The sequence below is a fragment of the Mercurialis annua genome, linkage group LG4, assembly GCF_937616625.2.
Source record: "Mercurialis annua linkage group LG4, ddMerAnnu1.2, whole genome shotgun sequence".
Taxonomy (NCBI): domain Eukaryota; kingdom Viridiplantae; phylum Streptophyta; class Magnoliopsida; order Malpighiales; family Euphorbiaceae; genus Mercurialis; species Mercurialis annua.
The window spans coordinates 17,316,829-17,344,149 of NC_065573.1; the positions used below are offsets into that span (position 1 = coordinate 17,316,829).

Sequence of the window (27,321 nt, forward strand, 5' to 3'; positions counted from 1 at the left end):
CCTTAAGATGCACAAGAGGATGCACTTTAATCGTTTCTCCAATCTCGTTTCCTATCATCATAAAAATCTCAGGGGACCATAGCGTCAATGGCAAACCAGAAATAGATACCCAAACTAAACGACAGAAAGACTGTTTAAATTCCCTCGCCCGTGTAAAGGTTTGAAAAAACTCAAGCAAAGTAGGTGATTGAACTGACATGAAATAATCTGCTTCCTCAATAGAGTAAAAAGTGAGCAAAATAAGATTACCTCCCATAAGTGAAATTTTGCTGAATTCAATATTCTTTTTTGTTAAAAATAATCTCGCTTTCAGGATCGATTGAATATCGTTAACTCTAACAACAACGGAACGTTCAATCCAATCATCATTACTTTTCAAAGCAATAGAATCCTCTATAGACAATCTAATAGCAGAATTCTGAATTGGGGTATCCAGACCTGCTGCTGCATCCATCATTAAATTCGTTCTCAAAGAACCCTCCGCTGTCATTACACCATCTGCAACTACCTGAACATATGATCTATTATCCCTTATGGACGGGATCATGACCGTCTTCAATGTCTGCTGCACAGCCTTTACAGGCTGTTGAACCATACTGGTCTTCCTTATAGGTTGAGAATTAACCTTAGAGGGAAACCTAGAGATATACGCCCTCAGCTTAAACTTTCCAATATCAATCATGTTCAATTGAGACAAAATCCAAGTGGAATCCTTATTCATTCTAGGTCGCAGAAAGCCAAAACAGCAGTTCCTCTTCGTTAGCTTTGTTGCCAAAGAAACGTTACCCATGACACCATAACGGGCAAAAACCTTCTCCAAATCATGATATCGCCATGTTCTTGGATAGTTCTCAAAATAGATTACCAGCTGCTGATTACTCAGCGGTAGTCATTGGTTGTTTGCGGGGTGTTGTTCCTGATTATTTGCATGGGGAAGGCCAGGGAATTCATGGGTGTGAAAGCTAGGGTTAGGGCTTACCTGAGGTTTAGGGAGAGGAAGGCGTAGAGCCATCGCGTTTTTAATATTCTAATTCATGCAAATTACTCTTCATTTATGTAATGCTATAATATAAGTGTGAGATTTAGTGCTATTATGTGCAGCTAGTTTGCTATTAATTCATGTACTGAAAACCAGAGGGAAACTGAAAAAAAAAATGACAAGAAAGTGTCGGATTTGGTGGCCAGAGAGTGAGCCATCTTCTTCAAGTCATTTATTGTTTGATTGGTTCATTTCTTCCGATGCGGCTTCGCTATCCAGCTGCCAATCTTGCCTCCAGGTATTAGAAAAACCCCGTTGATTCTTTTATTCACTAGTCGTATCCCGCGCAAATGCGCGAGATCAATATGGTAATATTTTTTTAATATTTTTTATAATATTTTTTATAATATTTTTCATACTAGATTTATTTCATTTAAAAATATTATGTTAGACAATGGTCAAATGTTTAAATTATAAAAAATATTAACTATTTTATCACAACTTTTAAATTGATTAAATTTCATTTCTTTTTACAATTTTCTAAAAAATAAATCAACTTTTGCAATGCAATATCAATATTTGTCACCATTCATAGAAATATGATGAATTTTTTTTTTTAACTTAAATTGTACCAAAATAAAAATATAATTTTTGAATCCAAAGCCACGAATTTTTTTTAACTTGTGGTAAATTTCAAATGAATTATATATAAGTTTATTTTTTTCAATACTCTTCATCCATATCTTTTTTAAAATCTACCCGCAAAAATATATTTTATGAATAGAAAGGAATTGCCTATTTATTTCAAAACATTTATATTGATATATATATAATAAAAAGGTGAAATAAAAACTGAGTAAAAATAATTAAATAGAACGATAAGATTTTATATATATATTGAAACATTTATAAAATTTAAAAATTATAATTTATTTTAATTTGGTCAATTAATTGAAAAACTATCAAATTTTCAAATAACTGTCGACGTACTATTTCTAAAATTGATACATGGTATCCTAATTTGGAACTTTAAAAAAAAATACACATTCAATTGTCATATAGGCACAATCAAATCAATTTTGAAAACTTAGATGTATTTTTAATAAATCTATCAAAAATTGTGACATATTTACAATATTTGAAAGATTTAGACAATTTTTGAAATAGCAAAACATTTTTTTTGACGCAATCAAACCTTTAATAAATAGTAACTCAAATATGCAGATAATATTTAGGATTAAATGCAAATTCATACACCAACTTTGACCTAATTTGCAATTACAAAATAAACTTTTAAACTTGGCAATGTCGGTAACCAACTTTCATTTCTTGGCAAATTGGTATAAACGAAAAAAAATTAAAGGTAAAAGTTTTTTTAAGTAATTAAGCCTTTAAATCACTGTTTGTTGAACATTTATACTAATCCACATATGCAAATTTTTAGCTAGTATGTCAGCATTAGAAATTTGACGTCTTTTTAGCGTTATGGGGGGCTTAGAGTTAGATACTGGCAATCGAGAATACCAATGCAATAGGCTTTGTTTTAAATTCCTCTAAACTTAGTTTAAATCAAGTTTCTACTGATATATAATTAAGTGTAAACTTAGTTTAAATTGAATTTTAACTGTTCGAGAAATGTTACTTAGAAAAAGGAGGGTGCAAACAAATGATAAGAGTTGATGACGTCTTTATTCCAATTCTGATCTATTGGTAGATCTTTTGTTGTGTGTTTATTGGAATTTTAACTGTCTGTTTGAAGAGACATTGATTTGATGAATATATCTTACAGATTTTGATTATTACTTTGAACAGGAGATCCTATCCGATACAAATAGGAAGATGCCCGTGTTTCTACAGAATAAATCAGTTTTTGCTTTGCTAGGTCAGGGTATAGTATCGAAAAAATGTTAAAGGTTAGGATGGAAGAAGATAACTGGAGAAGCATTAATGGCATTACTTCAGCAACAAATGGACAAAGATATAATCAGACAAAATTATGGAGGAAGTAGTTGTGGGTGCCATCAACTTGATGGATTACAGGGAAAAATTGGAAAGCTTATGCTGAATATTTTAAGCTATTTTCTTTTAATTTCATTTATAGGATACTGTAATTGTGGCAATCAACTGTGCGGCTACTGCTGCTAAGATAGTTGTTGACAAAAACATGGACTCTAAGAGATCATTTGCTTGTTTTTCAGTCATCTATTCATATGTAACTTGCTTCATGCAAGTTTTCATGACCTTTCTTGAGGTTTTTCAGGTGTTCTACCTTTATGTGTGTAATACCCCAAAATTTTTAATTATCTAATTGGACCACGTGTCCAGTTTGGACTCGCCAGAGTGGCGTTATCGGAAAGTTTTCCGATAAAATTAAGATAAATAAGTTTTAGTAGGTCGGTTTTGTAAAAGATTAGTGCGGAAAATTTAATATTATATTTCAATTCAAAAGTTAGAATTGGAATTAAAAGGAAAAAAATGTCAAGAAAGGTACAAAATAAGGTACAGGGACCAAAGTGGTAATTTAGCCACTTGGTGTTGAAAATGGAAATTTTAGGTTTTGACGGGAAAATATTGATATCGAGCTTTGTATTATTTATCGGATATAAATAATACGTAAAGGTAATAATTTAAGAAGTTATTGATTTAGTTATGGATTAAATTGAATAAAAGAAAAGTTCAAAAGATAAATAATAATAAACAAAAAGAACAAGGATCAAAATGGCACTTTAGCCAAGAAATATAAAGAAAGAAAATATGAATTAGAGAGGCAGAGAGAGTTCGAGAGAAATGGAGAGAAATCGATCGATATCGTCGTTTCGCCGCCGTTTCGCCGTTCGACGTCCGATTCGAGCGATTTTTACGGCGATCTCTTGGGAATTGAAGGCTCTATCCTCTTCGGGCATCAAAACGAGGTAAGAGGTTGATATATGGTGCGAAAACAGTAGGTTTTGGGGCTGTTTTTGTAAGATTAGATATTAAGTTTGAATTTAACGTTTTTGAAGTTATTATAGCGTTTTAATGAAAACCGGGATGCGGGTTTTGTATAGTTGAATGTATAGCATGTTGGGATGATTAAAAAGCCTCGGAAAACAACTTTCCGGGGGCTGTCACGAGTGTGCGTTCGCACACATTGAGTGTGCGTTCGCACACTCCCTGAGTTTTAGAGTGTGCGTTCACACACTCATTGTGTGCGTTCGCACACTACCCAAAACGTGGCAGATTCAAAATCCCAACGGTCAGTTTATAGATTTGCCTCTTAGGAACGCCTCTGTCAAATTTCATCTCGATCCAACGGTTCAATTAGGAGAGATCGTCTTTTTACTAAACAGTGTCAGTGTGCAGGCAGCACCTGCGCATTGTCCTGAAAACTCCTTGAAACTTCATCGAAATGAAACTAAACCCTAAAACTTAAAAGTATTATACGTATAGGAATACGAGATTAACGTCTAATCATTAAACATAAATTATTTATCAGACGTGTCAGCGAGCAGAGAGGTCAGTAGACGTGGGACAGCGAGGGCATATCATTTCGTCGACCACATTATTGATTGGATTGCGGTCACTGTGAGTTGTATTTTACTTTCGTGTATTATATATTAAAGTTATTTTATATAGATATATATACTGTTTACACGCATCGCATTATATATAATTGATTGAAATGTTATATGCTTTATTAATTTCTATATACGAGAACTAGTATGCAATCCAAAGAAACTAGCTACCTATTGGGTGTCAATAGGCTGTGTGATCACCAGTATTGAGTCAGTCTAGTGTGTTTGCATTTGAGAAGTGATTGGATATGTATGATTCGATATGAATTCGATACGAGAGTGAACTCGGCTACGGTGTAGTCTGGAAGTTCCCGTATCTAGTGGGTTGGGCCCACCAGTGAGTTGGACTCACAACTTGAAATGTACGATTGGGTTGAATGATACATGATTATTCGAGAGATGTGTCGCATGCTAGGATATTAGTTTCGTATGGATCGAATACATGTTTATATGTTTTATTGTTTTCTTGAAATGCGATGCTATGTTTTTATATTAATACCATTAGTAAATGTCAACTCACTCAGTATTTTTCCAAATACTGACCCCTCACCTTTGATGTCTTTTAGGTACTTAGTATGTGAACCTAGCTAGAGGCCAATTTTGAAGTCCAGAAGTCAATTGTATATGTTTAGTATCTGACTTCTGTGAATGCTGCAGTAGTGGTCCCGTGTTGACAGAGTCGTAGCCTAGACAGTAGTACATTTTGAGTCTACATATTACGTGCGGTCTTGTTTATATTTTTATAGGCTACGTGTATTATATGTGGTTCACGGCCCCAGATGCCGGTGACATGTTCTGAGACACTAACTGATGTATATAGTACCGCGAGGCCAGTTCGTACGGGTTACGGTAACGAGAGTCCGCGAGGTTAACAAAACAGTTAGTGTAAATGTTTATATATATGTGTTATATATATATATATATATATATTTGTTGCTTCCGTTATTTAATGTATTTATTATTATTTACAAAAAATCAATAGCGAAATGAGGCTTGCTACGGGTTCCAGAGCTACCACTCCCGTTCCCTAGCGCCGGTTGCGGCTCAATATTTTGGGTCGTGACAATGTGGCATTTATTTGCCATTTCTGCTGCATCAGTGTCCACTATTTTCTATGTCACTCTCCAGTTAATCTACAACATTTCACTAATGGGCTTGAAATTAGAGATATTTAAAATGTTGGCAAAGATATTCTGTGCTACATGTACAAATATCCAGATCCGCTGTTGTCAGATCTCAAATTGGCCTGTTTTTCTTCAAGACAATGGACTTAGGTGATTGGAATGCGGTTTTTATTCATATGTTAAGTGTCAAATGCATTTTAATTTGGAGTACATTTTGTTGGAATTGATTAATTGTAATTGGTTGTGTAATTGACTTTTTTCTTCTTCAAATTGTTACCCTGGGAATTTGATAAAACTTTTGATTAGTGATAATGCAAGTTCATTTTTTTTGAGTGTTGTATACCCTTAAAGTCAAATTGTGAACTTAAACCTATATTTTTCCACTCATTACCAATCCATCTTCTTTTCGACTTCATAAGAAGGTGCATAAAATATTACTGTAGTCATGGTATTATCATTTTTTTTGCCATCTGATTATATCCTTAATATATGCTCAAATTCTGCTCTCTTTATTTGTTCTAAGAGTGTTCTAAATATTCTTCTTTGTCTTAATGTTTTCTTAATTTCAGGTCACAATCATGTGTGAAATTTGCAGAGAATGCTGCTTTTCTTAGACATTCCATGTGGTCAAGTTTAGTTGTTGATCTTCTTTTAGGCAATTTATTTGGCTTGCCAATCTGCCATTGTTATTCAATGCAGAATCTTCTTGCTTATGGCTTTCTACATTTGCTAGAGATGCTACGAATGAGTTTTTTTACGTTCAGGATATGTGTGTGGTTGATGGGAGTACCGACAAGTTTTAAGTTGAATACGGAGCTGGCAGGAGTACTTGGCATGATTTCTCTCAATGCAATACAGATTTGGTCTACCCTCCGGATCATTGTTGGTTCTCTCTTGATTTATTTCATTCAAGGACTTGCTGTATTTGGTACTCCCTCCGTCCCGTAAAGATAGAAAAAGTAGCTACTTTTTTTGTCCCACAAAGATAGAAAAAGTAGTGTTAGTTAACTATAAAATTATTAAAATATCCTTATATTAACATTAATTGATTTAAAGTTTCAATGTTTGCTTTTTATGCATCTAAATTTCTATTGGCTACTATTTATATAGTGGCTTTGGGTTGTGTGAATCACTAATTAATTATGATTTATTTCAAGAAATTAAAAGGACAATTTAGGAAAATTATCACAAATTACCTATAATAAACTACTTTCTTAATTCTTGTGAAAGAGCTACTTTTTCTATCTTTACGGGACGGAGGGAGTATTATTTTTGGAGTGACCACTCTTGCCGCTTTGGTGATGGACACAATTACTCTAGCAACCTTCCATGTGTCAACTCTTCATTGTGCAATGTCACTCTTGTACTCATGGCAGATTCAGGCATTAGCTGCCTTTTGGCGTCTTTTCAGGTAAACCCTGATCTATTCTTGAGTGTTTGAAAGGGGGTTGTGGTCAAGTGGTTGTGGTTTGACTCGTAGTTAGAGGGGAACTAGGCTACGTTTATTAGTTATACTAGGCTTAAAGCTGTTGAGTTTGAAAACCGCGCCTAGGATTTTGTAGGTTATTTCTCTGTATGTGATTTAATGATTAGGATGCATGTCATAATTCTTTTTCACTATCTTTCACATTTATCCTTTTTAATTATTTTTTGAATTCTACAAGCTATTATTATTTTTTAAAGAGAGAGCTCAATAGCATGTTTCCATTTTGAATTTGATAAATACATTGCTTGTGAAGTATGTGTTCGGGTATGTCCTATAGATCTTCCTGTTTGGAATTTGGATCAATTTTTGAATGTTGAGATAGAAATTTTAAACTTGTTGGAGCTGTTTGTTAATTAGCTTACATTTGAAATAAATTTAATATAACACCATCTTACACTATTTGTTGCATAATTTGTGAGAGTGATGTCATGTTTGACATATGTTCTTTGATAGGAGTAGAAATACTCCTATTTTCTAGGTACTTTTAGGTCTTTTTATTGCATATTTAATGTTGAAATCATGTTAGTTTTGGTTCTTATTGTTATGTCCAAGCCTTTCAGGTACATGCACGTAAATGGATGGTTTTAGAGCTTATTAGAGCGATTTTGGACTTACGAGAGAGCCGGGAAGCGTTTGGAGCAAGAAACGAGAACATTTCAGCACAAAATTAGTGGTGCACGTCGTGCGCCTTAAGTGCACGTTGAGAGCACTTCAATTCCAACATCCAGAACTTTTGAAGAGAGAGTGCACGTCGTTGAGCACGACGTGCTTGAAAAAAGTGGAACCACACGACGTGCGGTTTGGCTGTGCACGTCGTGCGGTTGGAATTTATGAAGGGCATGACGTGCCCTTGATCCTTGCACGTCGTGCACTCCACGACTCCTGCTTGTTGAAAAGAGGTTTTTGGCCCCCTGAAAGTGGATTTCGACAAATAAAGACCTGGGTATTGTGGGACTTTCATATAGCTCGAAGATTACAAGAAGACTTAGTATAAATACCTTTCTTAAACATTGTATTAGGGTTCGCGACTTTATTTTTGATATTAGAATATAGATTATTACAGTTTTAGTATTCGTTCTTCATTATTATCGCTGGATTTTCATTGTTCATTATTAGTTTACTTCGAACAAGGTACGATTGATATTAATTTCATATTCAGTATTTATTTAATCGTAGAATGAATTCGTTAATTATTGTTTTTAGTTATTTCATTATTATGGCTAGCTAAACCCTTCGTTGGGGATTATTAATCGCAATTATGTCTGTCTAATTGAATTGGATTTATGGATTTTTGTTCTTGATGGGTTCTAATTATTGTGCTTAACGCTTAGCCTAAATTGATCACTTAGTCTATGCCATTTATTTTAGTTTTAGCTCGAGAGAGTTAAATTGGAATAGAACAATATAATTAAGAACGCAGGAGTTAATTATGCGAGAGTATATTAACGAGTGCAGGTTCTTTAAATTTTCTTAACAACCATTAAATTGATTTATACATAGGTTAATCATTGTGCGAGAGTGAATAATTAACCTAATATTAGTGAGTTTCATGCCTTTGCCTGTAATTGCTCGAGAGAGAATTTTAGGTGCCTTAAATTAGTTCGAACCTCATCAGAACAATACAATCCATAACCCGAATCAAGTAAACAGCATAACGAAGATTAATAATCCCTGCTTTTCCCATTATTGTTAAAAAACCATTTGAATTACAGCTTTAGTTCACTTTAAATTACAATTGTTAATTTCTGTCTTTTAATTACACAACAAACAAAAACTATCTTTTCGGCTATTCGAATCGAAATCCTTAACTGGTTGTCTTTAGAGCTTTCTCTGTGGGTACGATATCCGGACTTCATAGTCTGTATTACAAGTTGGCTACGTACGCTTGCGTATTTTTACCAACAAGTTTTTGGCGCCGTTGCCGGGGAAAGCATATCTTTAACAACTAAGTTAGGATTGCTTGGCTTGTTTTAGTCTTTATTTTTTTCTGTTTTACGCGTGTGGTTTGTTGATTGTGTTGTTTCAGGTATTCTTTTCTTAGTGTATGCATAATACACGATGCAAGGGACTGTCGTTAGAACCGTTTCAGCAAGACCTCACTACCTTTGAGCGCAGTGTCAGAAAATCAACACACTCAACTCAAAGGAATCTCAATATGGAGAACGAAAATGATGTTCCTCCTGGATTCAACAATGCAGGTGATAACAGAGTGATCCCGCATAATCAAAACCAGCAAAATCCGCAGAATGCACAAGGCCAGAATAATGATGGGCAGAGAGCACCGACTTTGATGGAATTCTTTCAGCCAAATGTTGGCAACACTACTCACGGTTACTTTGCTCATCCTGTGCTTACACCTTACTATGAAATCAAGACAAGTTTCATCCAGCTTTTAGAGGCTCGTTGTCAGTTCTATGGTCTGCCTACTGAAGACCCGAATGCACATCTGGCAAATTTCCTAGAGGTGTGTTGTACTTTCAAGATCAGCAATATGACTGAAGATGAAGTATGGTTGCGCCTATTCCTGTTTTCTCTGAGGGATAAGGCGAAACAATGGATTCATGCTTTACTTAGAGCAGGTGTGAACACTTGGCCAGACTTGGCAAAAGCTTTCATGCACAAGTACTTCTCCATGGCGAAGACTGCGAAGTTGACAAGGGATATTATGCTCTATCAACAACATGATGGAGAATCAATACATGAAGCTTGGGAGCGATACAAGGAGATGTAGAGGAAAGTTCTCCATCATCACATCACCAGGGAAAATCTGATCCAGAACTTTTACAATGGATCCACTGAGTTGGGCAGAAGCGCTATAGATGTAGCTGCAGGCGGGTCACTGATGAGGAAGACAACTGATGAAGCATTCTCTTTATTAGATGAGATGGCCATGAATGGGTGTACTTGGCCGAATGAAAGGCAAGAGTACCGGCGCAGAAAGGAGTAAGGGCAGTCACCGCTGATCCGGCTGTGGAGAGTCTGAAAGCAAAGAATGCTGCATTGCAGGCTCAGGTGGATATTCTTATGAGGCAAACTGCAGGGATGAATATGGGAAATGTTGCTGCAGTTCAAAGTAGCTGTGAAGTATGTGGAGATCCTACTCATGTGTCAAGTGAATGCTATGTGATGGGACAAGCTTTTAATGAGCAGGTCAATTTCGTGGGAGGACAGAGACAGGGTAATGATCCATATGCTGCTACTTACAACCCAGGCTGGAGGAATCAGCCGAACTTCTCATGGAACGATAATGGGGGTAATGCCAACAATTAGGCAGGTCCAAGTTTCCAAGGAGGACAAAGCCCACAACATAATCAGGGCAACTTCCAGAATCATGGGAACTTCCAGAACCAAGGGAATTTCCAACATCAGAATGTTAGGCCACAGCATCCACCTGGCTTTCAGCAGAGAGAGCAGGGCGAATCTCTCCATAGCAAGTTTGACAGGATGATGGAGATGATGATGAAGAAGGATACTGAGACGCAGCAGACATTTAAAAATCATGCTGCCACCATCCATAATCTTGAGGTGCAGAATCAGCAGATAGCTAAAGCACTGCAGAGCAGGAATCAAGGGGGACTACCAGCTACTACTGAGGAAAACCCCAGAGAGCATCTCAAGGCTATTGCGTTGAGAAGTGGGAAAGCACTGGATGATCCATATGCAGGACGTGCTACAGTCGAGGCGGAAAAGGAACAGTGTGAGGGTGGCGAGCCTGAAAAGGTAGTTGCTAAACCACCTTCACCACCTCCTTTTGTGCCAAAGGTGCCATTCCCACACAGAATAAAGAAGCCGCAGGACACTTGGAAGTTTCACAAATTTCTTGAAACTTTCAAGAAGCTACAGATTAACATCAGTCTGGCAGACGCATTGAGAGAGATGCCGCACTATGCAAAGTTTCTCAAGGAGATCATCACCAACAAGCGGAGTTGGGATGCAGAGGGACCAGTACCGATGACAGAAAACTGCAGCTCAATCATATTGAGCAGTCTACCGACCAAGCTTAAGGATCCAGGGAGTTTCACTATCCCTTGTACTATCGGTAACATGCAATCTGTCAATTGCCTTTGCGATTTAGGTGCTAGTATTAATTTGATGCCCTTATCCCTTTTTCGTAGTATGTTTGGTGATCAACAGGTACAGGCTACGCCGATGATGTTGCAGCTAGTGGATCACTCTCTGAAAAAGCCACATGGGATTGTGGAGGATGTCCTAATGAAGGTCAACAAATTCATATTCCCTGTGGATTTTGTTGTCCTTGACTACGCAGCGGACAAGGAGTGCCCGATGATATTGGGGCGACCATTCATGAACACTGGCAGAGCTCATATCGATGTTTATGATGGCAAGCTGACTCTGAGGATTGGGGATGAGAGCGTCGAGTTTGACATGAGAAAGATCACACGCCATCAAAATTCTGGAGGTGTATGTATGCGGGTAGACATGGTGGATGAGTTAGTAGAAGAACAACTAGCAGAAAATAAATACATCATGCAGTCTATACCGATTAAAGAGGAAGATGCTGAAAGGGAGGAGTACTTAGAGGAACCAGTCCTCGAACCACTGTTGAAGAACAAGCACATCACTCCTCCCTCTTTAGAGAAGCCACCAAAAGTGGAGCTCAAGACTTTGCCTGCACATTTACGATATGCTTTCTTGGGAGCTGATGGCACTTTGCCAATTATCATCAGCAACAAGCTCACCAAGAAGCAAGAGCAGAGGGTCATTGATGTAGTCAAGGGACGTATCTTGGCTATTGGGTGGCAGATTTCAGATATCAGGGGGATCAGCCCTTCAATAGTGATGCATCAGATTCATTTAGAGGATGAGTCTAAGGCATCTGCGCAGAGATAGAGACGGATGAACCCTAACATGAAGGAGGTGGTTCACAAGGAGATTGTAAAGCTACTTGATGCGGGCATCATCTATCCCATTTCAGATAGTTCATGGGTGAGCCCAATTCAGTGTGTGCCTAAGAAAGGCGGGATGACAGTCGTAGAGAATGAAAAAGGGGAGCAGATTTCTACTCGCACTGTTACTGGGTGGCGAGTGTGCATTGACTACAGGAAGCTGAACGCTGAAACTAGGAAGGATCACTTCCCGCTTCCTTTTATTGATCAGATGCTAGAGCAAGTGGCAGGACATGCTTTTTACTGTTCTCTGGATGGTTACTCTGGGTACAATCAGATCATTATCTTCCAAGAGGACCAAGAGAAGACTACCTTTACTTGTCCATATGGCACCTTCGCCTACCGCCGCATGCCGTTCGGTCTTTGCAATGCGCCTGCTACGTTTCAGAGGTGCATGACTTCGATCTTCAATGATATGATCGAAGACATAATGGAAGTGTTCATGGACGACTTTTCAGTCTTCGGGACTCCTTCGAATGTTGTCTTCGAAATTTAGATCGAGTCCTGCAGAGATGCGAAGAGACGAAACTGGTGCTGAACTGGGAGAAATGCCACTTCATGGTTAAGTAGGGCATTGTTTTGGGGCACAAGATATCCAGAGAGGGTATCGAGGTTGACAGGGCAAAGACAGAGGTGATTGAGAAGCTTCCACCTCCAATCACAGTGAAAGGAGTTCGTGCCTTCCTCGGGCACGCAGGTTTTTATCGCAGGTTCATCAAGGATTTTTCTTCCATAGCACGTCCTTTGACTACCTTACGTGTCAAGGACGCGCCTTTTTTGTTTACTGATGCCTGTTTAGCTTCTTTTCTCAGGTTAAAGGAAGCATTGGTCACTGCCCCAGTCATCTCTAGTCCAGATTGGGATCTGCCCTTTGAGATCATGTGCGATGCGAGCGATCAGGCTTTGGGAAGCATTCTGGGGCAGAGGAAGGACAAGAAGCTTCATGTCATCTATTATGCGAGTCGCACTCTAACAGGAGCTCAGCTGAACTACACTACCACAGAGAAGGAAATGCTAGCTGTAGTGTTTTCACTGGATAAATTTAGGCAGTATCTACTTGGCTCAAAGGTTATCATTTATACTGATCATGCTGCGCTGCGATACCTTTTTGCCAAGCAAGATGCAAAGCCTAGGTTGATTCGGTAGGTCTTGCTCCTGCAAGAGTTTGATTTGGAGATCAGAGACAAGAAAGGCACAGAGAATGTGGTAGCAGACCACTTGTCGCGGTTAGAGGTTCCCGAGCCAGTGATAGAAGGCGAAGTCATCAATGAACGGTTTCCTGATTAGGCACTTATGCTCATTAAGGAGACGATGAATCCATGGTATGCAGACTTCGACAACTATCTCTCAACCGACATTATGCCTCCTGACATGAACAGTCACCAGCGCAAGAAGTTCCTCTCTGATGTTAAGCGCTATATGTGGGATGAGCCATATCTATTCCGAGTTTGTGCAGATGAGATGATCCGGAGATGTGTTGCAGAGGAAGAAATGTTGGCCATTATGACTCAGTGCCATTCTTCAGATTATGGGGGTCACTATGCTTCGGGTAGGACAGCAGCACGAGTCCTAGAGAGTGGTTTTTATTGGCCTACACTGCATAGGGATGTGCGGGATTTTGTGCAGCACTGTGACAGATGCCAACGAACTTGCAATATATCAAGGCGTGATGAGATGCCTCTTTCTTCTATTCAAGAGGTCGAGATTTTTGATGTCTGGGGTATCGACTTCATGGGACCATTCCTTGTGTCATGTGGGAACTTGTACATCTTGGTGTGTGTCGACTATGTGTCGAAATGGGTGGAAGCAGCTGCTTTACCCACTAATGATGGAAAAGTGGTCCTGGAGTTCCTGAAGAAATTGATCAATAGATTTGGGGTGCCACGGGCGATCATCAGTGATGGAGGGTCACATTTTTGCAATCAACAATTTTTCGCCCTGATGAGGAAATACCATGAGAGTGGCGACTCCATATCACCCTCAGACTAGTGGACAGGTTGAAGTGTCCAATAGAGAGTTGAAGCGCATTCTTGAAAAGACAGTGAATAGCTCGCGCAAAGACTGGTCTCAAAAATTGGATGATGCGTTGTGGGCATATCGGACAGCATTTAAAACGCCAACTGGTATGTCACCTTACAGACTGGTCTATGGGAAAGCTTGTCACTTACCTTTGGAGTTAGAGCATCGCGCATATTGGGCCATCAAAGAGTTAAATTTTGACCCTCGACTCTCGAAGCAGAAGCGCCTCTTGCAACTGAATGAACTTGATGAGTTTCGCTTGTCGGCATATGATAATGCCAAGTTGTACAAGGAAAAGACCAAGAAATGGCACGATGCTCATATCGTGCCTAAGCAGTTTACAGAAGGCAGTCATGTGCTACTGTACAACTCTCGCTTGCGTCTATTCCCTGGCAAGCTTAAGTCGAGATGGAGCGGACCTTTCAAGGTGCGACATGTAGCTGAGCATGGCGCAATTGAGCTCGAAAGTGCAAGTGGAGAGACTTTCAAAGTCAATGGACAGCGGTGCAAGCCGTACTTAGGTCCGTTGACGGACGAAGTAAGAGAGTGCTACACTCTCGATGCTCCAAACTGAGTCAGGTACTATACGGTCAACGCTAGTGACTTTAAACAAGCGGTATTTGGATGAAAAGTTCAAATAATTTATGTTTTATTGCATTTTGGTTTTATTCTGTGCATTAGGTAGATTTAATTTTATAATTTCAATTGTGTTTGTATTGATTTATTCATTTTGTTTTGTCGTGTTTGATTTTTTTTTTGTCGTTCAGATTAATCCCGGTATGGTGTGTTTGTGTTGTGCAGGTCCAGGAAGAATTGATGCACTGATGTAGGATTTGGTGCAGTGCACGTCGTGCACATCTTCATCGCACGACGTGCTACCGCACGACGTGCAGGGTAAGAAAGCACGACGTGCGGCCGCACGACGTGCAATGCTTCACCGCACGTCGTGCGCCGAACGGGCAGAATGGCTTAAAATGGCGAAATCAGCCTCTTTTTCACCATAATTCTCAAATTTAAGAACAACCCTTTTTCCCTCTCTTCATTCCGAAAATTCCCAACACAAAACCCTAACCCAATTCACTCACTTCTACCTCAAATTCATCCAAAATTAAACATTCCCTATACCTAACCTACCTCTAAAATAGATTTCTCCTCCAAATTTCTTAAGGTTTCATTCTCAATTTTCACATAATGACATTTAGGTCTAAAAATCCTAATTTTGGGGAAGAAGACACTGATCCTGAGGAATCGAGCATAGTGAGGACTCATAGTTCTCCTGAACCACCAGTGGCACAACTCCGCAGGGGGCGATCACGGACAGCAGCTGCGGAACAGATTCCTCCGCCAGTCACAGCACCTTCAAGTAGCAGACAGCGGCCAAGTATGGCTGCGAGGTATGATTGTCCCTTTCCTATTTATTCTGTAGAGGAAGGTGAGAGGTATGCTGTGATTAGTAAGAGGAGAATGCTAGGCTGTAAAATTATAGATGCACCAACTCTTGCTCAGCTGAATATGCAGGATGCTTTTGACAGTCACTTGAAGCGATAGGGTTTATTTGGGTTGAGTGAGAGTTCCCATCACACTTACACAGAGCTGACCAGAGAGTTTTTCACAACTTTGAAGCGGAAGGGTAATGTAGAATCAGAGTACAGTTTCCGTCTGCGAGGGGTACGTCACACTCTGGATATGAGGTGGTTGAGAACCACATTTGGGATGCGTAGTGGCGGTATGCGTCTTACTCCTCCAGAGTATCAAAGGGATCAGATGTGGCGAGAATTGTCTGGCGAGCCTGTCTTTCTAAAGGATTCCAAAGTTAACTTGATCAAGGATGTTTCTGTACTGCTAGCATTCAAGTGGTACAAGTACAATATTTGTGGAATTGAGGAGGCCAACAAGATTGGCCATAATGATTTGATTGTGATCTATGCTTTGTTGCATCCTGACGACGATACTTTACGGATCAACATGTCCTATCGAATTTTAGAGATGGTCCTGAAGATGCAGCAGCAGATAGCTGCGAGTCCACTGGGTATGGGGTTGCTTGTGAGTGCTATTGCTGAGTGTTTCCAGGTTTATTCTACAGAGGCAGAATGGGAAGCACTACATCAGCCAAAGCTGAAACATATTGATATCGACTACCTGAAGAAGTGCAATGTGGTGGATAACAACAATGTGATTATCCCTTTCTATCAGAGGACAAGATGGGTGAAGAAATATGGTGCAGTTGAGCAGCCAGAAGCTGAAGATAATCAGGATGAGCAGCAGGATGAGGATACAGAGGGGCAGCAGACTGAGTATGTTCAGGAGAGTGCCCAGGGTACTCAGGCTACTGAGGGTCCTCCAGGTTTTGAGGAGCCGGTACAGCCATCTTCTGAGAGTACTTGGAGACTGCAGATGGAAGCCAGGCAGACGCGCATGGAGAACAGGCAGAGGCGGATTCTTAGAGAGCAGCGAGACCATCATCGCATGCAGAGGGCGCATATGCGGGCTACTCACCCGAGTGGCGACTACCCTTCTCCTGTCTACTCACCATCACCAGAACCGGAGGACTACTAGAGTGTTTTGTTCTCTTTTTCACTTTTCTTGCTTTATGTTACTTTATGTTTTTTCTTTCTTATCGTACTTTTATGTTTTATGTGTGTTTTTTTAGTATGATCGCATTGGGGACAATGCATCGTTTAGTGTGAGGGTAGGGAGAAACTGTATTTTCTCTTTCTTATTTATATTTTTATTTTGACTTTATGTCTGTTTGTAGGATGTTTTAGGAGTCTGTTTATTTTATATGGTGAACCCGTGGGGTGTATTTATGCTATGTCATGTTGGAGATTTTGCTACTTGTACTTACCGCTTTCCTGTGTCATTTTGTTGCCTATGCCATGATTTTTACTATGTCAGAAATTCTGGGATTTTAGTGTTTTCGTTCCCCCTATTTAATGAGTTGGTTAATTTTTGCTTTTGTGTTTGAACAACTTTGTGAGAATGACAGTTAAATAACATTTGCTTAGTTAGCCAGCATGAATTAATAGGACTGAGGTGAAAATTTGCACTTTGAAAAACATGTTCTTTCTTCTGAATATTGTGAATTTTGGCATGACAATCTTGACAGGAGCACTTGTGTAAATTTTGAAATTTTGAGCAATTAAACATGTTTGTATTTTAAATCACCTTGTGTTTACCCAGTTTCGTGAGATTTTTGAGCCTTATCGAGCATACTTTTTATGTCTCATTTCATTGTGGTGTGAGTCGATACATGTTGATTTTCTAGAACTTGCCTTACGTCCGCAGTAAAGTTGCATTGTAGGTTGAATAAATTGAAAGTGATAAATGGCAATCAGGATAACCCATTCTTTAGACCACTTTAAATAGCCTACCCATTTTCCCTTAGTTTAACCAATTTGAGCCTTAGCCGTATTTTTTTTGTTGTTTACACACATTTTACACACTTTACCATTTCTTATCTCCCTCTTTTCTACCTCTATTTTGACTTGACAGATTAATGAATATGCAGAAAACTAGTGTGAGGATGTATAACATCCTCAGCTCATGATTTTAGAGTGATTATCTCTTGTTTGATATGATTAGTGTTGCCTTTTGAAGTTCAGGAAAAGAGCGAAAAATAAAAAAGAGCTTGAAAAAGAAAGCAAAGAAAAAAAAAATAAAGAAAAAAAGTTGAGCTTAAAAGATATAAATCTGAAAATTAGAAGTCAAGGCATGAAAAGTAAAGGGAAAAAGAGATTGATATAAAGAAAGAGCTGAAGTTTTTATTTACATGGTTTCTAGTTTGTGTTGTTGATCTGTCAAGTAATTTTTCATCATGTTATTTACCTTTTTCCACACCCTAACCTATACCCCATTACAACCCTTTAAAAGTCCATTTTGATTCTTTTTGTTTGACTTAACTTAGCAGTGAAATTGTGGACTATATGCAAGCTTATGGCAAAATTACATGTATTGATGTGAGAGCTTAATTTTCTACACCTTTTTCACTTGTGTGCGAGATACTACCGTATGAGGCGTGACTTGGTGATTTCATTATACAGGCTTGAGATTTTGTTCTTTTGCTCAAGTTTCTTTTGTTGCTTTTGAAGTGATTGGATTGCCCTTTTTGATCAATGTAATTTAGAAATCATATTTTAATAAGTGTATCTGTGTAGTCTCGGTGTTATTAATTCATGATTTGGCACTAGGCGTTGTTATTTGATGTTATTCTTGCAGTGTTGTTTAGCTTAAAGGTTTAGTGTTGATCGATTCATTATTTAGGGGGGTTGTGAAAGTGCTTTAATTTTGGGATTCTGCCAAAGTTTGGTGATTGGTAATGTGGCATTGTTCTTTATTTGCTTGAGGACAAGCAAAAGGTAAGTGTGAGGATGTTTGATAGGAGTAGAAATACTCCTATTTTCTAGGTACTTTCAGGTCTTTTTATTGCATATTTAATGTTGAAATCATGTCAGTTTTGGTTCTTATTGTTATGTCCAAGCCTTTCAGGTACATGCACGTAAATGGATGGTTTTGGAGCTTATTAGAGCGATTTTCGACTTACGAGAGAGCCGGGAAGCGTTTGGAGCAAGAAACGAGAACATTTCAGCACAAAATTAGTGGTGCACGTCGTGCGCCTTAAGTGCACGTTGAGAGCACTTCAATTCCAACATCCAGAACTTTTGAAGAGAGGGTGCACGTCGTTGAGCACGACGTGCTTGAAAAAATTGGAACCGCACGACGTGCGGTTTGGCTGTGCACGTCGTGCGGTTGGAATTTATGAAGGGCACGACGTGCCCTTAATCCTTGCACGTCGTGCACTCCACGACTCCTGCTTGTTGAAAAGACGTTTTTGGCCCCCTGAAAGTGGATTTCGATAAATAAAGACCTGGGTATTGTGGGAATTTCATATAGCTCGAAGATTACAAGAAGACTTAGTATAAATATCTTTCTTAAACATTGTATTAGGGTTCGCGACTTTGTTTTTGAGATTAGAATATAGATTATTACAGTTTTAGTATTCGTTCTTCATTATTATCGCTGGATTTTCATTGTTTATTATTAGTTTACTTCGAATAAGGTACGATTGATATTAATTTCATATTCAGTATTTATTTAATCGTAGAATGAATTCGTTAATTATTGTTTTTAGTTATTTCATTATTATGGCTAACTAAACCCTTCGTTGGGGATTATTAATCACAATTATTTCTGTCTAATTGAATTGGATTTATGGGTTTTTGTTCTTGATGGGTTCTAATTATTGTGCTTAACGCTTAGCCTAAATTGATCACTTAGTCTATGCCATTTGTTTTAGTTTTAGATCGAGAGTGTAAAATTGGAATAGAACAATATAATTAAGGACGCAGGAGTTAATTGTGCAAGAGTGAATTAACGAGTGCGGGTTCTTTGAATTTGCTTAACAACTATTAAATTGATTTATACATAGGTTAATCATTGTGCGAGAGTGAATAATTAACCTAGTATTAGTGAGTTTAATGCTTTTGCCTGTAATTGCTCGAGAGAGAATTTTAGGTGCCTTAGATTAGTTCGAACCTCATCAGAACAATACAATCCATAACCCGAATCAAGTAAACAGCATAACGAAGATTAATAATCCCTGCTTTTCCCATTATTGTTAAAACACCATTTGAATTACAGCTTTAGTTCACTTTAAATTACAATTGTTAATTTTTGTCTTTTAATTACACAACAAACAAAAACTATCTTTTCGGCTATTCGAATCGAGTTCCTTAACTGGTTGTCTTTAGAGCTTTCTCTGTGGGTACGATATCCGGACTTCATAGTCTGTATTACAAGTTGGCTACGTACGCTTGCGTATTTTTGCCAACACACAACTAGTATGCTAGAAGATTTTGTTGCTTAATTCAAAAGCTAGAAAGAGTTTCCTTCTTTTAACAATCAAATCCATGAGAGGCTTCTTCTCCATTGAAAACCTAAAACTTGTGGGAGATGTTTGGAAATTGGTCTTAACTTCTAAATGAATCTAATAAGCATTATAGACTATAAAGTTAATATTTCACAGTGCTGTTCATTTTACAATGGAAGGCTCCATCTCCATAATGCTATTCTTCCTGCTCAAGAAGAGAATTTGTCCGTCTTTGTTAAGTATGCAATCTAGTAAAAAGTATGGTCGTGGTTAAATTTTGAAACACGCGTTTGTGATCCGGACAACCATACAGCCTAATTTTTTGCAGTTGATGTCACCGTCATGCTTGTTAATGTAACTTTGGTGGTTTCTGATTGCATTGCTACTTGGAGAGAATGGCCTTTGTCTTTTAATGAATTTATTTTTTTGAAAAATGCTAGTCATGCTTGAGTTTATGAAGAATGATCCTAGTTCTTCCATTATACATGCTACCTCTATTAATTATAATTATTTTCATTTGGTTAGTGATAATTATATTTAGTGAGATCTGAGGTTGTAATGCTGCTAGTCGGAAGATGGAACCTAGAGGGATGGACTTTTATTTGTTACTTTTGCTAGACGCTAGATTTTGGACGAATTAATCAAAACATTCATTGTTCGATATAGTCGTGAGTTGTTTTCTTTAGTGCAAATTATTTACAGAGTTACTGAACTATTGACATGGGTCGGAAGTGGAATCCTCTCCGTCATGGATTAGATAGCTATGACTATACCGTGAAGCAACATACTGTTGGATTGGATCTCTTCTGTTTACACCGCTTCTACTTCTGTTACCAGCAACCTCTGTTTTCTACATCTTCTTTACTATTTTGAACACAATCATCACCTTTATTTGTGTATTCTTTGAGGTTACTATTTCATTGATTCATGGGAAACCTTATAGCAATTCTACTTTGGTTGGTGAGGCGGAGAAGATTTCCCTCTGGGATATGGTTTGAAATTATTTCTTGTCGTGGCGGTTCTCTGAAGATTATATCTCATGACAAGGCTGATTCATCATTTGATAATTCACAAACGAAGAAGGATGCAGCTGAAAAGAGATATAATATTGCGGTTTCAGCCCTTCACAATAACTTCTTGAGCTTAGTTATGACCTTGAATAATTTTTAGTTCAATGCCTTCTCTATCAATATATTGATAGAACTCAAGGAGTTTTCTTTTCTCAGTAGGGGCGTGCAAGCTGTTCAAATGGAACCGAATTGGATTGAACTAAACTGCAAAATAGCAAAGATTAGATAATTTTTTAGGTAGACTCAATCCACCACGTCATTTATGAACTAAACTTATTACATTATGACACGTCATTAAAAAAAATGGTACTATCGTAGTATTACTATTTAAAAGTGTAAAAAGGTAATAAACAAAATTACGATAGTGTCACTATATATTTTAATGACGTGTCATAATGTGATAGGTTAGTCCACTGATGACATAGTAGACTGAGTCTATCTAAGAATCTCCCAAAAATTACCTAAATCGGTAGAGGAAAATGATACAAGAAAAGACATAATTAGGGGACGTTTGGTTCGTCAAAAAAGAAAAAGTGAATGGGAATGGATGATTCCCTTTGTTTATATTTGTTTTATCTAAAATCACTAGGTAATGGGAATGAGATTACCCTTCAATGGGAATCATCCATTCTCCCTACCCCCATGAAATAGATGGACTTTCCATTCCTATGGGAATTAAAATTTAACTAATGTTTTAATAATAAATAATAATATAAAATATTAAAATTAATCTTTTTTAATGTTTATTTAATGTTTTTTATAAAATAAAAAATATTTTTTAAAAAATAAATATTCTTTTGTAAAAAAATATTTGAAAAAAATAATTTTTTTAGACAAATAAAAAATATATTTTAAAAATATTAAAAATATTAATAAAAAATAATTAAAAAAATAATTTTTTATCTAAATATAATAAATAATATTTTAAAAAAAATTACACTCTTACCCATTCTGATTCCTATACTAATTTATTGAACCAAACAAGATATGAAAACAATCATTCTAATTCTTTCTCATTCACATTTCCATTCCTATTCCGATTCCGAATGATAAAGCAAACGACCCCTTAGTACTTATTACTTTGGGTTGTGCATTTTGAGATAACTTTTAAAAAAAAATATAAATTGCAGGAGAACTCGTCTTGCCTCACTATAACAAGATCTTCTCTTGAGTTTTGAGTTTTGTGCGTTCATGAGATTTTAGATTTAATTATGTCCCTCTTGTGCATATTTTACTTTTATTTTGTCAAAACTTTATCCACTTTCGGAACATGACTTCCTTCGATATACCATGTATGATTATACCAGGCAAGGAATATTGGTACCTCCGCTATAACTCAATTCTTTCATGCACCACAACGCAATGATTGTCACTTAGGTCAATCATTGGTACCCTCAGTGTTAGACTAGAGCTTGTGAATTCTGCAACTTCAATTCATTTTTGCACTAAAAATTTGGAGGATATTGTTGAACATATATTTTAGTATGTGCATCTTTGACAATATTTGGTTGTTTTATCATGCATTTGTTGTACTAAACAGATAAGGAAAAAATTGAAAAATATTAAAAAAGGAGAAAATAATTCCACAAATACGCGTGTCTATTATTAATTTGGGACAACACTTTTTCACCAAATTGTTTTGCATGTATTACGGAAATTTCAAAACATTTTACATTACGCACATATTTAAATATCATGACAAACATATGACTATAAATGAGACTAAAACTTGACATGTAACCTGAATAATGCTATATAACCCTCCTATTTAACTCACCTTACTTAATCCACTTTATATGGCATAAAAAGAATGGATGTCTTAAAAGTTGTTTTTTGAGATATACACTTTTAAAAAGGTATTGGCGAATGAAATATTGCCACATAAGATGAGTTAAATAAGGTAGGTTAAATAGGAGGGTTGTAAAGCATTTTTCCATGTAACCCAACACCCATCATTCTTTCATCAATTTTTTCCTTTTCAAATCTTAAATTTCTCACATGTCTCTCTCTGTAACCTTCCCTACCGTCATCTTTCCTCCGCTGCCGCATACGACTACTGTCAACCATTTTATATCAACATTAAAATTTGTGTTGTGTCTTTTTATTTTTAAAACTGGTTCAAAATGTCAAAAAATCCGTTGTTTTAGTATCTTTTAAGATTATGTATGTTTTTTATATTTGAATTTTTTTGCTTAATCTATTTTTTCCTAGAAAAAATCATTTTTATTACCCGAGGATTAATATGTACATTTCTTATAGTTGTAAATGATTTAGTCTTATTTTTATTATTTTCTTAAATATAGAATGAACTTTTCTAAATATTCATCACTAAAATTATGTTCTAAGAGTTCCCAACGAAATCCACACGCAAATAAACCCAGATCTTCAAGATCCACACATAAAGACGATATACTATTAGTATTTTTGTATATTTTTTAATTTATTTATATTATATTATATATATATATAGTATACCATTTGTATACTTTTAGTATACTGTAATACCCTGTAAGTTTGACATTGCTAAAAGGGAGCAAGTGTCTCATTTTTTTAGAAATTAAAGTGACACGGCTAAAATATTATCGTAGGAAATAAACAGCAAAAGACTTGAGTAGGTCGATTTTGGAATTCCAATAAGAAAAATTGGATATTACAATTTTATGAAAAGAAATGGAAACGGGACTAAAGAAAGTCGTAAGGAAATATAGAATTAAGTCAAGTTTAATTTCCGAATTGGAAAATATTATTTTAATTCTCGGAAAATATAATTAACGGATTAGTAACAAGAATCATTATTAATATTGATTATATGGATATCGATATTTATGGAAAAAATAAATAAACAGAAAAGTAAGAAAATGAGAGATAAGTGTTGAAGTGAAATTTGAGCGTTTTAACCAAAATCTAATAAAATATATTATCGGAAAATAAAATAATGAGGTAGCGGAATAATATTATTTATTTGGATATAAATAATACGGAATTTATCGAGTTCGAATGATTAAATAATTAATGAACTGAATCGGATAAAAGAAAAGTTAGAAAATGAAGTAAAAGGAGGTGGCCATTTCAAGGATCAAAAGAAAATTTATCCAAGACTATAAAAGCCATTTGGATATGAATATTTATTCATTTAAATCAGATTTTCAGATTTTAGTTTAGGTTGAGATATGAGAGTCTTCTTCTTCCTTGAGATTTCTTCATGCCAAAATTTCAAATCCACCCAGAAGCTTTGTTTCTCGTCCGATTTGCGTAATTCTTGCGGCAACGGAACGAGAGAGAGATGCTCTACTACATCAATTTAAGGTAAGGATGATGAATTTTGGTTAGGGTGTCTGAGAGTTAGGGTTTTTTATGATTGATGTTGTAAGGATTGAGTTTTGATGCCAAAATCTTTGAAACCTTGTAGATTCTTCGTTTGATATCGGAATTGAGCAATTTTTACGGCAATAGAAAGAGGAAAGGAGTGTCTACTCATCTGTAGTATCATATCAGGGTAAGAAACTGAACTTATACTAGAGGTTTCAGAGGTTTATGGCTGTTCATATTCAAGTGTTAATGTTAAATGAATTGAGCCTAAAAATGATGTTGAGATGCAATTAATTGATGAGTTTGACCTGAGGTTTGTATGCTTGGTGAGTTGCGAGGGTTGGTATATATTGTTAGGGTTTTGTGTAGGGATAACCTGAGGGTGGAGAGCCACCGTACCCGTTGGTCTCATGACCAGCAAGTCTCACGCCGTGCTGAACGTAGCACTGCGGTGAGCAGGCTGTAACAGCCCTGGTGCGACGCACCAGGGCATGGACATGGCTTCTACTCCCATAGCTGAACAGGGGAGGGCAGTAGGTAAGGGATAAGGGCTGAATAAACCCTTCCCTTGCGGCTTGAACCAGTTTCGTTCTCGTTCGACGCAAAGCTACGAAATTTGAAACCGATTTTCACGCGTATCGAATTCAAACTTGGATATATGCTTAAAGGAAATGATAAAATGTATGGAACATAATTAAGATGTTCTGGTTTTTAATAAACCATTGAAAATATTAAGAATTTTATATCGGAATTCAAGGTAGACGTATTTAAAATGTGAAATACGTTGTTGATTTCAAAACGATTAGAAATCGATTTTGACGATTAACGAATTTGAATTTGATTGTTGGACTAAGTAAAAGTGAATTGATATTAATGGAATATAAAGAGTTATGAGCTGATTTAGAGTCTTCTAGCGAGAATCAAAACTTTTGAATTCTTCACTTTTAGTAGCGAAATTGCGCCCGTGACATATGGGTGTTGCGGGTGCGACACATGAATCACGGGTATGAAATTTTGTCTTCACGGGCGTGACTCTAGGGTCTGCTATACCTTTCACGAAGTTTCTATTGTTGCTGGTGCGACACCTAAATGTCACGGGCGTTACATATGTTACTGATGACGCTCCAACATATATATTTGAAAACCCAATGGATGGTGAACACATGGCTGAAGCTCATTAGAAGAATATCAGAAAGGAACATGTCGCATGCGGGACACATGTGTCATGGGCATGACACTGCAGGATTCAGCAATAGTTTTATCATCTTTCTAGATGACTTTGAGGAGAGTTGTTGGAGGTTATAAACCCTTCAACCACCACATTGATGTGATTAAGCACTCTTACAATAACACTCCATACTACCAAGTGTTTAATGAATGTAGATTGATTTTAGAGAAATGAAGAGAAGATTTTAGAGTGGTGCAGATCACAAACCGATCCTATGTCCACTACTCAGTTAAAGATTGAGATTTTGTAATTCACTAAAATGGGTTTTTAAACTTACATCAAACTAATTATAAAGGAGATTTTCTAGAGCTAAACTCAAACTCATAAGATGTTTATTTTCCAAGTTTAATCAAGAACCTACATTAATGATAATTCAATTAATGATTACCAACAAAACAAAGAAGAAATCAATGTAAATTGATGCACAATAAATAAGAATAGAAGAAAATGATTTGTTGTAGATAAGATCTGTTGTAGAGTGTCTAACCACATTAATGTGATGATTCAGGGGTATTTATAAGCTTCAACAACTCTTTTGCAAGTCATCTACAAAGATGATAAAAGTTGTGCTAGAATATGCAATGTCTCGCTCGCTACTCTTTATGTCGCGCCCGCGATTTTAAAATTTGTCAAAATCCTTTAACGGTCTTCTTACAGTGGTAGCCACCCATTGGAGTGTTCAAATATATCCGTTAACCTCCAACGGTTACATGTGTCGCGCCCATGACTCCGCATGTCGCACCCGTGACAAATAAGCTTAAAAAATGGGTTCTGTAAAACCCTTTGTCGCGCTTGTGACCCAGCCATTGTCACGCCCTCGACCCTCAAATGTCATGCCCGCGATTTTGCTTGTGGAAATTGGAGTTAGAAGACTTTAAAATATTTGCCGTGCGTTTTGAAATGTTCTTATATACTAATAAATAATTTTAGAATCTGTAAATTGATTGTGAAGTCAAATTTAGAAGAAATTAAAAAAACTTGGTCCAACATTAGCAAATAAAGATCTCCACTATCTAACTTCTCCTTCCTCCTCCATGATCTCGTTAAGTATCTCATTTGGGACAACTCTGGATTTAAATATCTTCGATCCAGATTTTGGATGAAATGAACCACCTACCACACTCTTCTCACTAACCACCAATTTAACATTTTATTTTAAAAAAAGGGTCATTTATGCCTCCAAAGTTTGACTCCAAGATCAATCAAGCCTTCAACATCCAGAAAAAATCAAATATGCCCTCAACGTCTTAAAAAGTGAATAATCATGCCCCAATTTTGACTTTTAAATGAGACGTTCTGATTGTCGAAATTGAGGAGTCTGGTTGTTCATTTTTCAAAACGTTGAGGGCATATTTGAACCTTTTCTGAACGTTAAGGGCTTACTTGATAAGCTATTTATGACCTTAGAGGTGTAAATGACCCTTTTTCCTTTTTATTTTCCATCCTTATTTGAATCGTAATCTTTTTTTTTTCTCCAGTCTCATCAGCACCTTATTCAAATTCGAAAATAATCCGTAAACTAAATCTTCTCCCTTTTTATCGGTATTTTTTGTGAATAACTTCGTTGACCAACTGTAATTTAAGATCAAATAAAATGAAACCGGAAAAGTATATAAAAAGTATTATATTTAAAAATTAGTCTATTGAACTTTTATGTGAATTCTTTTGTAGTTTTTGTAAATGGAAATAAAAATTAATCAGTAAAAAATAAGACATAACAAAAGAATGGTGGCAGCCGCCGAATAAGGGTGATGTTTTTTTTTTGAACAAATAAATAAG

At 36.8% G+C, this 27,321-nt stretch overlaps 1 non-coding gene and 1 pseudogene across 1 annotated transcript; one reads left to right on the top strand and one right to left on the bottom strand.

Annotated features, from left to right (window-relative positions):
- Window positions 1-1,154: 1,154 nt before the first annotated feature.
- Window positions 1,155-22,200, top strand: LOC126678373 (N-acetylglucosaminyl-phosphatidylinositol biosynthetic protein gpi1-like; annotated as a pseudogene).
- On the bottom strand, window positions 9,791-9,897 carry LOC126679674 (small nucleolar RNA R71). The gene has a single exon (XR_007640960.1). It is a non-coding gene; the product is annotated as a small nucleolar RNA R71 (small nucleolar RNA).
- Window positions 22,201-27,321: the final 5,121 nt, after the last annotated feature.